The 12,382-nt window shown below is 34.4% G+C and overlaps 1 protein-coding gene across 1 annotated transcript in view; it reads left to right on the top strand.

Annotated features, from left to right (window-relative positions):
- Window positions 1–11,490: 11,490 nt before the first annotated feature.
- The window catches only part of LOC122712893 (suppressor of lurcher protein 1), a 253,862-nt gene continuing 252,970 nt past the window's right edge, over window positions 11,491–12,382 (top strand). Inside the window, exon 1 of the mRNA XM_043932894.1 lies at window positions 11,491–11,613. The gene's annotated coding sequence lies outside the window, so the exon portion shown is untranslated. The remainder of the gene's footprint in view (window positions 11,614–12,382) is intronic.

Below are 12,382 nucleotides of genomic sequence, written 5' to 3'. Positions count from 1 at the left end.
CGCTCTGAATAAAATATCACTGATGTACTATGGGCGAATATAGTCGCTTTACATAAAACGCTACTGATACACTATATATTGATATATCACTATTATAGTCGCTCTGCACAAAATGCCATACTACGACTAAACCAACTAAAGACGCTCTATATAAAACGCTACTGATATATTATGGACTATAGTCGCTCTACTTAAAATTCCACTGATACACTATGGGCGACTATAGTCGCTTTGAATAAAATATCACTGATGTACTATGGGCGAATATAGTCGCTTTACATAAAACGCTATTGATACACTATAGTCGCTCTATATAAAATTCTATTCATGCACTATAGTCGCTTTATATAAAACGCTACTGACATATTATGGAGACTATAATCACTTTACATAAAATACTGATATATGGGCAATTATAGTTGCTCTGCATAAGATGCCACTGATGTACGGGTGACTATAATCGCTTTATATAAAAGGTCACTGACTATGGGCGACTATAGTTACTCTACATAAAACTGATATACTATAGGCGATTATAGTCGCTCTGCGTAAAATGTCACTAACATACTACAGGCGATTATAGTCGTTCTATATAAAATTCCATTGATATACTATGGGAAATTATGCTCTATTTAAAATGTCATTGACGTACTACGGCCGATTATAGTTGCTCTGCACAAGATGCTATTACTATACTATAGTCGCTCTTCATAAAATACCATTTTTGAATTGATTCTACATAAAATGTCACTGATATACTATAATCGCTCTTAAAATAACACTGATATGTTATGGGCGACTAAAGTCATTCTACATACAATTCCACTGATATACCATGATTATAGTCGCTCTGCACAAGATGTTGCTCACATACTACGACTACCAACTAAACCGCTTTATATAAAATGCTACTAATAAGATATACTATGGACGAGTATAGTCGCTCTTAAAATTCCACTGATATACTATGGGCGACTATAGTTGCTCTACATAAAATACTGATACACTATAGGGGACTATAATCGCTCTACTTAAAATTCTACTATAATATAGTATGGACGATTAATATCATTCTACATAAAACGTCACTGATATGCTATAGTCTCTTAAAATTCCACTGATATATTATGGGCGACTAAAATCATTCTACATAAAACGTCACTGATATACTATAGTCGCTCTACTTAAAATTCCACTGATATGTATATTTATATTTACTAAAGTCATTCTACATAAAACGTCACTAATACACTATAGTCGCTCTTAAAATTACATATACACTATGGGGGACTATAATCGCTCTACTTAAAATTTCATTGATATTTTATGGAAGACTAAAGTCATTTTATAAAACGTCATTGATATACTATAGTCATTCTTAAAATTCCACTGATATATTATGGACGACTATAGTCGCTCTATGTAAAATAGTGATACACTATAGACGACTGATATAGTGATACACTATAGTCGCTCTACTTAAAATTTCACTAATATATTATGGGCGACTAAAGTCATTCTACATAAAACGTCACTGATATACTATAGTCGTTCTTAAAATTCCATTGATATACTATAGGCGACTATAGCTGCTCTACATAAAATACTGATACAGTATGGGAGACTATAATCGCTCTACTTAAAATTCCACTGATATATTATGGGCGACTAAAGTCATTCTACATAAAACGTCACTGATATACTATAGTCGCTCTTAAAATTCCGTTGATATATTTTGGACGACTATAGTCGCTCTATGTAAAATAGTGATACACTATGGACGACTATAGTCGCTCTACTTAAAATTCTACTATAATATAATATGGGTGATTAAAGTCATTCTACATAAAATGTCACTGATACACTATAGTCGCTCTTAAAATTACATTGATACACTATAGGAGACTATAATCGCTCTATTTAAAATTTCATTGATATTTTATGGAGACTAAAGTCAATATAAAGACTAAAGTCATTCTACATAAAACGTCACTGATATACTATAGTCGCTCTTAAAATTCCATTGATATACTATAGGCGACTATAGCTGCTCATAAAATACTGATACACTATGGGAGACTATAATCGCTCTATTTAAAATTCCACTGATATATGGGCGATTATAATTGCTCTACATAAAATGTCAGTGATACACTATGGATAACTATAGTCGCTCTACATAAGTTGTATTGAAGTTATTGCATAGATATTTTATTTTTATCACTGTTTCTCATGCGATACCAGTTATTAACAATTATTATTATCGCGTAATTATATCATATTATTATATCCTATAATGTTATTTGATTCCAAAGTTATAAATAGCCCATTTTAAGAAAAGTTTTTTTTCCAATAAACATCGTTAAAGCACTCAAGTTGCAGCGAGGCGTAAACTTGATCCACTGACGATCTTTCTCGAGTACTGTGCACTTTTTAGCTCGTAGAAAAATCGCTCGTAGCGAAAGAGTTAAGGTTAAGAAATTCTTTTAAGAAAAATCATAAGAATTAAGATATTGAGATGAAAGCTACTACTAGAGAATTCCAAAGGAATTCTAACGCCTTGTTGCCAAACTTTGATCGAAGTAAGAATCGAGTAATTGCTTGGCTCGAACGATTTGACCGAGGACTATTATGGCTCAGAATCGGTTGGAGGATCATTTGATCGAGGATCAAAATTGTTGCCAACATTGTTGTTGGAAACATTGCGCACTCCTCCTCGAGGAGTCAGAGGGTAAGATTGGACGCTGATAATTTTGATTAATCGATAATGTCTCTTAGACGTTCGTTCTATGTACGTAGCTGCAATTATGAGAACCCCAAATCTTACTGGATACGTGGATCGAAGCAATCAAGGACCACGGAGGCACAACGGTTCGGTTTAAAATATTGATCAGATGCAATTATCGAATTCTAAGTTGCCTGTAAGCTGGATAATTGGATAATGCCGACGGGATATATATTCGAATGTAGCTTCCAAAGGGGTTACACGACCTTTAACCGATTCCAGATAACCGCGAGACAATGGCGGTTTGAAAATTAATTACGAAGCTTCGAATTCCTTTGTTGAGTAATTGTAAACGAAAACGGGTTTCATCTGTTTAATTTTACTGAAACGACGACAGAAAATACTTGACCCTTAATTCAATCTGATTCATTCGATCGATCGATTCGCATTTCACAGCGAATATATCTAATTTCAATCAAGGAGATTTCAATTCATTCTCAATCTTCAATCTCGATAGACGTTCTCGATCGACAGTTGAACAGTTCAGATTCCAGACAGATTCTCCTTATATTCACGAGTTCACGAAATGAGATTGGATCTCAATCGATAATCAATAGTCCAAATTGAATTGTATTGTTTATTGTATATCTGCGAAGAATAAGGATGAAAGATTTTTTTTTCGATGATCGTGAAACGGGGGACGTTAATGGACGAAGGAAGATTTCGTGGAACACGTTCGTGGAGGCGTAAACGGTATTGATGACAGATCTATTACAAGTTGAATCATGATATTTAGCCGGCAGATACACGTGTTGTTTGCACGGATTAACGCGCAGAAATCACAGAGGATATCGGTTGTCGAGGGAACGGAGGAGAAACGAGGAGTAACAGTTGAGCTGCACGTTGTCGCAACCAGCGATATTTTAACCATTCGCGCCCGAGAGGCGAGTCTCGGGTTCAAATAACGAATTATCGTCGATATTTTAAAAAATTGTAATTTCTCATTGATTTTATTTTATCAAGTTATTTTTTTTTTTCTTATTTTATCAAAAGCAGTATCGTTTTCTGAAAATTAAATCTTCGTGCAAGCTCAAAATAAAAAGGGGAAAAATAAAATTTCGTCCTGTTCGAATCTAGATTAATGCTAGATTTCGTTGTCCTCGATTAACAAGAGGCACGGTCGATCGATTCGTAAAAAGGATTAAAGCAAAAATCATCCTCGAATCCTGAAATTCGATTGAAAAAGTCGATGTTGATTCGTAAACGCGTTTGAAAATCGAATATCGCTTCCTTCATCGTATTTCCAACATTTCTTTCTTCAACAGAAAGAAACAAGATTCGATCCACGATCCAGTTGCGAACGTATTTTTCACGAACAAAAATCGAGACTAATGAGATGTATATTATAACGTAGGTATTTCAAAAATCTCTCTTTTTTTTTTCTTCACGCCTCCCTTGTGATCCTCGAGGGATACGTAATCCTGGCACAAGTCCAATTGGAATAGAATTCTTCCGCGAAGTTTTGCGCGCTATGCCTACGATTTCTCTCGTGCCAACGATCCCATCCACCCCCTTAGGAGGAAACTTTTTCGAATTGTGCCACGCTAATCAGTTCCTGCGCACTGCGACGTGTGCCACATCTTATCTAGAATGTGGCCTCTGCCTCCCCTTTTTTTCCCATCTTTCGATGATTCGGGGGGGAGGAATAGATACTCGAGGACTTTACGCATCGTAGGAAAATTCACTTGAAGCAAATGGACACAGTTGGAAGGAAGAAAGAATTAGAAACGAGAAATCGAACGCTTCTTCTTAAAGAATAAATATAAAATATTCCATAATAATATTCGTAAATTTTGAATTCTATTATATTACATTATATTATATTTACACAAATCATATATCATATTTATATTATATTACATTATATTATATTATATTTATCCAAATCATTGAATAGAGTTTGAGGAATTGGAATGTTCTTCCTTCAGTTCAAATATTATATTAATTTCATTGTATACTTTTATATTCTATATTCTTTTATATTTATACAAATCATTGAATAGAGTTTGAGGAATTGGAATTCTTCTTCTTGGAATGTTCTTCCTTGAATGTTCTTCCTTCAGTTCAAATATTATATTAATTTCATTGTATATTTTTATATTCTATATTCTTTTATATTCATACAAATCATTGAATAGAGTTTGAGGAATTGGAATTCTAATCTTATTAATATCAATAGCATTAGCATTTATAGATTTTATTCTTCCTTCAACTCAAATATTATATTAGTTCTACATTTTTTATATTTTGTATATTTTTATGTTCCATTTACACAAACCATTGAATAGAGTTTGAGGAATTGGAATTCTTCTTCTTGAAATGTTCTTCCTTCAGCTCAAATATCATATTAGTTTTATTATATACTTTTATATTCTATTTACACAAACCATTGAATAGAGTTTGAGAAATTGGAATTCTTCTTCTTAAAATGTTCTTCCTTCAGCTCAAATATCACATTAATTTTATTGTATATTCTATTTACACAAACCATTGAATAGAGTTTGAGGAATTGGAATTCTTCTTCTTGGAATGTTCTTCCTTCAGCTCAAATATCACATTAATTTTATTGTATACTTTTATATTCTATTTACATAAACTATTGAATACAGTTTGAGGAATTGGAATGTTCTTCCTTCAGCTCAAATATTATATTAATTTCATTGTATACTTTTATATTCTATTTATAATATGTTCTTCCTTCAGCTCAAATATCATATTAATTTTATTGTATACTTTTATGTTCTATTTATAAACCATTGAATAGAGTTTGAGGAATTGAAATTCTAATCTTATTAATATCAATAGCACCAGCGTTTACAGATTATGTTCTTCTTTGAGTCAAATCATATTACTTTTGTAACAATAATAGTTAGTCAATAGTTTTATTATTTTTTTATTATTTATTTACATTATATTTATTATATTTTATTATATATACTTATACATCCTGGAATATGGAATATCTTTCCAAATACCTATTACGAGGATCCTTCGCAAGTAGTCGAATAAACCGAGTCACCGGATGAGAACTTTTGCTGTCATCCGAATCGGTCGGAATCGGAAAACGAAACGAAATTCTTCCCTGATCGGGTCACGGTTTTCGAAAATCGCTTCGTTCATCACCGCGGTCCGGAGAAAGGAAAGTTTTCCATCCATCCATCCATCCAGTTCTTTTTCATCCATCCGGTTCCATCGTCTGATATTCTTCACTCTTCACACACGCCTTCGACGACGACGTTTGCCAACATACACACACACACACACACACACACACACGGATTATCGTCAGCAACCGCGACGGTTGCTTGAATTTTTCTATCGATTCTCGTACCGAGTCGAGGCGAAACGATTTCTTGTTTGCCCGCTGTTTGAACGGGAACAAAGCGGATGCCACTAACAAAGGGGGCGCGACAAACAAATCTGTATTCAACTCCGGCGGAACTTATCGGCTGTTATTAACTTATCCAGCGGCGGATAAATCCATCCGTATCGTGGCAAATTTAATTTATGCCTCGCCGCCTCGTCGTAACGATCCGCTATCGATGGAATTGAAACATGATGGAAATCACCCCCACTTTTTCTTCAAACTTACACGCTGTATTATATACATGTACATTCTCATTATCTTCTAATATCTTTTCTTTCTCTTTTGAGAAAAATTTTCAAGACTTCACGTTTCACTTTTATTTTTTTTTCGATAGTAATCAATAATTGGTGGTATATATATATATATCTTTTCTTTCTCTTTTGAGAAAAATTTTTCCAAGATTCACGTTTCACTTTTACTTTTTTTCGATAGTAATCAATAATTAATAGATATATATATATTCTCCTCTCATTATCTTTGTGCTTCTAATATCTTTTCTTTTCCTTTTGAAAAAAATTTTCGAAATTCACGTTACTTTTTTTTCGATAGTAATCAATAATTGGTGGATATATATATATGTATACTCTCTTCTTTCTCTTTTGAGAAAAATTTTCAAGATTCCCGTTTTATTTTTACTTTTTTTCGATAGTAATCAATAATTGATATATATACTCTCCTCTCATTATTTTTGTGCTTCTTTATCTTTTCTTTCTCTTTCGAGAAAAATTTTGAAGATTCACGTTACTTTTTTTTCGATAACAATCAATAATTGGTGAATATATATATATATATATGTATACTCTCTTCTTTCTTTTTTGAGAAAAATTTTCAAGATTCCCGTTTCATTTTTACTTTTGTTTCGATAATAATCAATAATTAATAAATATATATATATATTCTCCTCTCATTATCTTTATGCTCCTGACATCTTTTCTTTCTCTTTCTAGAAAAATTTTCAAGATTCACGTTACTTTTTTTTCGATAGCAATCAATAATTGGTGGATATATATATATATATATATGTATACTCTCTTCTTTCTCTTTTGAGAAAAATTTTCAAGATTCCCGTTTTATTTTTACTTTTTTTTCGATAGTAATCAATAATTCGTGGATATATATATATGTATACTCTCTTCTTTCTCTTTCGAGAAAAATTTTCAAGATTCATTTCCCTTTTATTTTTTCGATAATAATCAATAATTGGTAGATATATATATATATATATATATATTCTCTCCTCTCATTATCTTTGACGCTCCTGACATTTTTTCTTTCTCTTTCGAGAAAAATTTTCAAGTAACTTCACGTTTCACTTTTATTTTTTTCTCGATAGTAATCAATAATTGGTGGATAGGGAGAATTTATCGGCGTGGAAACGTTTCGTGGCTGGTGACACGGGAGGTGAGAAATTCCTTTTGTGTCCCGGCGTATAATAAATTATAACGGGAAATCCTTCTTTCTCTTCTCTCGAGTTGGGCAGAGAAAGTGAGAGCGGAGTAGCGACGCGTGTAACGTTATAACAAAGCGATGTGTCGCGGTTCGGATTCGGTGGAGGGGCAGTGAAGGGGCGGGGGAGGGAGGCGTTTTCATCTTTCGACTTTGGAATCGCTTTGTGTGTAAATTCAGCGGAGTGGATGTAACGGTTGACAATCGGGGACGACGAAAGCCTCCCTTTTTGCCTTTCCACGGAACGGACATGGACGTTCTTTTGACAACGTCACCGCGCGTAGCGCGGAATGTTTTCTTCGAGAATTTAATTCGAACTCGAAAATCGCCGGGGATATGACAAAATCGTTCTTTTCGATTTTTCGCTTTTTTTCTTTTTTTTTNTTTTTTTTTTTTTTTTTTTTTGCTTTCATTTCCATTCATTTCTCATTCTCCGATTTTTCCCTATATACGATGTATATATATATATATATACGTGGTTGCAATATTAATTACGATTTAATATATAAATTACGGTGTATCGGTTATATACGATAAAGTAACAAAATTTAAATGTTATAATAATGTCGCGAATTCTTGTTTACCGAATATCATTTCCCGGAAGCAGAGTGGAATTATTACGGGTAAACAAGTAAGTTGGAACTCATTTGTTTGTAATACTATGTGTAATAATATCACGTACGTTTCATGATTGAAAACATTAAATTATGCACACAAATAATACTCGCACAACATTCAAATAACATTTTAATGCGAAAGTTAATACTCGCATAGTTGTCAGATTTTCGTAAAATCGTATGATTTAAATCGTACGTGTAATCCATGAATTTCAACCGCAATTTATCGATTAAAACCCGACTTGGTAATGCTTTTTAATACTTTACGTTTCGATGTAATAATAAATAATTATCCTTTTTTTTTTTTTTTTTATTAACATTTTAACGTTTAATTCATTTTTCTCAATTACACTCGGTTGCGAATTACGAAGAATACGTACCTTCTTGTCAAGCAAAATGGACATTTATTACGATAAATGATCGACAGCCTGTTGCATATTGAAATACCTTCTAATTGCGCATGATGCGATTCTCTGTGGAATTGACCTAATCGGTTCGTGCCATACGTATTTTACGTAGAATATGTACACGCGGAATATATTCGGCCACCACTGTTCGAAAATTTAACAACCGATTCCTCGAGCCGAGTAAAACGATCGATTGAAAATTAAAATTAAAAAAAAAAAAGAACTTTGAAACGTTATAACTTCGAAGCGAGCGATCGTTGGAAGCGCAAAGTCTTCCCCTTTGAAACGTTTTTTGGATCATCTCGATACGACTTTCGGTTGCCGAGATATCGTCGAGTAAAGAGAAGTGTGATTTTTACTACCTCCGTCCTTGTCGTACCCTTTTATATATCGTACTCTCTCGCTCGCACCGACCTATTACAAACTTCCTAGAGACAAAATTCCTAGAAGAACGTACGCGCTTACCGGGGAAAAATGTAGGTCAATTGTCGGTCCATTCATAATTCCGTTAAGCGCTATGGAAACTTTGAATCTTTGTGTCTCGAAAATAGTTCGAGATATCGTGACGAATACTTCGTACTTCAATCGTACGATTTTTCACCTTTTTCAACTTTTCGAGAAGACCGGGTTTCGATCTATATCAAAGTTGAAATATTTCGTTCGCGACTTTGTTACGATTGAAATTGCGCAATTGTCACGATGCAAAGAGTGTTATATCGAGAGTTAAATTTATTTTAATCTCTTTTGTAATAATAACACAGGAAGGATAACGAATGCGCATTTTTTTCGAACTTTTTTTTTTTTTTTTCGATTTCTAATTTTCGTTTCATTCGAGGTTGAAGAATGACCTTTTAAATTTTCTGACACCTGTAGCCGAACTTTCGGTACTGAACGTCACGGGCATACGTATATAAAGCTTTATACGAGGGTATACAAAAAGAACGATAAAGCATACTTGCCACGTATTAATTTACATAAATATTTTGCGAAACGGAACGCATCCCTCCATGAATCGCATATGTTATTTCTCACGCGATATGAATTACATGTAACAGCAGTTTATTATACCACGGCTGAAATAAAATTAAAGAGCGTTTTAATATGTACGATGGGACACGTGCAGCAAAGCGTGAAAGGTATGGTGCTGGTAGGTTGGGTGGTGCTGCTAAATTTTTTACTTTAATTGCTTGTTATAAATTGTTGCGTTAATAGATCGTTCGTTATTAACGAACTACGAATAATTCACTGTCTACTTTATTACAAGATTTAACTTTTTAAAAACGAATAAAAAATTTAGAAATGGAAATTCAATTGATCGAAAGCGGTCGATAATTATTCAAATATCCTTCCTTACCATCGATCGATACTTACCGTACGATAAATTTACTATCAAAAAGAAACTATTTAAAAAAAAGAATTCTCAATCAATATTCTTTTTCTTTTCAAGATACACCGTACGTTTGCAACAAATGGAATATCATCACGAGAGAGATCTGCCTGTGATAGTTAATTAGAAATTCGTTCGGATTGATGAATAGGTTGAGTAAACAAGATCATCGAAGCCTCCGGCTAAATTCCAGACACCGATTCCCTCTCTCCTAACCCCCGTAATTAGTTCCCCGTAAGTCAAATAATATTTCCAACCGACCGACGATGATTCCAAATTATAAACTCTCTGCCTATCTGTTTTTCGCGCCGGGCCAAGTTTAAGAGGGATTTAAGTTCGGTAGACGGGATAAGTTCGCTCCCTATTGGTGGCTAATGGACGGTGATACAGGATTCGCGTGTTAGCAACCGCTAACGAGCCGGCAAATTGTTTTTGTGAATATCTCTCTCTCTCTCTCTCTCTCTCTCTAAGCCGCTCGGCTCTGTTATAATCCGTGCTAATTTCGGCATTGTATTCGCTTTAAGTCACGGGATCGGAAACACTCCTCGGAGCACGTGAACTGCGGTAATCTGTGTACAGTCAGACTTGGGAACACCTGTTCCGTTTCACTGCCGAGACTAATTAGTCAATTAGCCATTCCAGCGAGTATAGGCAAACCTTATAACAGCATGGATCTCCGTTATCGAGATTCGATTCGATCAAATCTCTGAGAGGGGAAAATACACGAATTCGAAGAATAAATAAATATAAATTATATTACATTCCTCTCTTTCTCAAGTTCAACGAATTTCCATTTATTTTCTTATCTTTTCCACCGTTTAAACTTCCATCGCGTACGGTTGTGATGGAAAATATCAAGAGAATTGGTTGGCGGAGAATTGTTTCTCGAGGATGACGACTTTACGCGATGTTATACAATTTTTCTTAAACGAGCTCAGTTTAAATCGTTGCGTTAAAACAAATGGAAGTTCTAACGTTTCCTTCCGTTCCTTCTTGATGAAAATCCACGATAATTATATAAAATATATAATATATAAATATAATTATATAAATAAATATTATATTAATATAATATAAATATTAATATAATTATATAAATAAATCTAAGTTATAGATAATTTCTTTTTCCCTCGTTGGAGACTACCCCTTCTCCAAATTTGAATTCTCTCGAGGGATTGTCTCTTGGATCGGTTTCTTGGCCAATCGTCAATCACACATCTTCCTCTTCTAGCATCCTCACTCACACACACACACATACACACACACAGAGTTTCTTATGGAAAAAGATGCGGCAATATTTTCCCCGATTGATGCGAGAAAGCACGATAGATTTTCGATAGGAAGAAAACTGCTAATTGCTAACTCTGCGTTCGATTTGTGTTTCAGCTGCGCGGGTGGTGACTTTTTAAAAGTGTTTCTACATTTGGAGGGGAGCGGCGTGTCCGAGTACACCCCCTGGTCGGGAGTGCTTTGCGGGGATCTACGGGACGTCCCCCAGGTCCTGTACAGCTCGAGGTCCACGCTTATTTTGGAGTTTCACACCCAGCGATCTTCTTCCACTAATGCGACCGGCTTTTTTGGAAATTTCCACTTCATCGATAGGCGTAAGTTGTCGTAGCAACGAGTGCCTACACTTTTTTGCAACACCGAAATCTTGCGATTTTCGTATCATTGCATAAGATTGGAAAAAGGACGAAAAGATGGGAGCGGATGCGGTTGAAAGAATCGCACGTTGTGCTTCATCATCTTGTATCCCCACTTCCCTTGATTTCTTCGTTCAATTAAAAATTAAAAGCTAATATATATATATATATATATACAATATAATATACAATATATAAACATAATATACATAATATACAAACAATTTTAATCGAAGTTGTTACAGCATCAATCGATCGTGAGATGCTGTAATAAAGTATCCAAGTAAAGAGAACGATTGACAGCTTGTTAAAGAAAGATCTGGCTAACTTACTTAAAAAGGGGAATTTCATCGGCACGCTTATCGAGAAATTGCTTCAAGTTTTCTTTTTCTGAAAGAGACTCTTTCGAGTTTTACTACCATCCTCTCTCTCTCTCTCTCTCTCTCTCTCCCCCTTAACAAGAACCGATGAATTCGTGTCCATTTGAAAATGAGACCAATCGATGCGCTTTTCAAGATTCGTTCGCGCAAATTTCAAGATTACGTGGAAGAAAAAATTGTTTTTTCAAACCGCAGAATTGGATTTGATTCTTTTGCGCTGATAACTTAACGTCGATTAACAAACACTGACCAATGGAAAATCTCTTTGTATTTTCTTATATTCGCAGAGGAGAGAGAGAGAAGGAGAGAGAGAAGGAGAGAGAGAAGGAGAGAGAGAGAGAGAGAGAGAG

This window comes from Apis laboriosa, unplaced genomic scaffold (genome assembly GCF_014066325.1).
Source record: "Apis laboriosa isolate Shangri-la unplaced genomic scaffold, ASM1406632v1 scaffold21_cov150, whole genome shotgun sequence".
Classification (NCBI taxonomy): domain Eukaryota; kingdom Metazoa; phylum Arthropoda; class Insecta; order Hymenoptera; family Apidae; genus Apis; species Apis laboriosa.
This window is presented reverse-complemented; position numbering and strand designations above follow the sequence as displayed.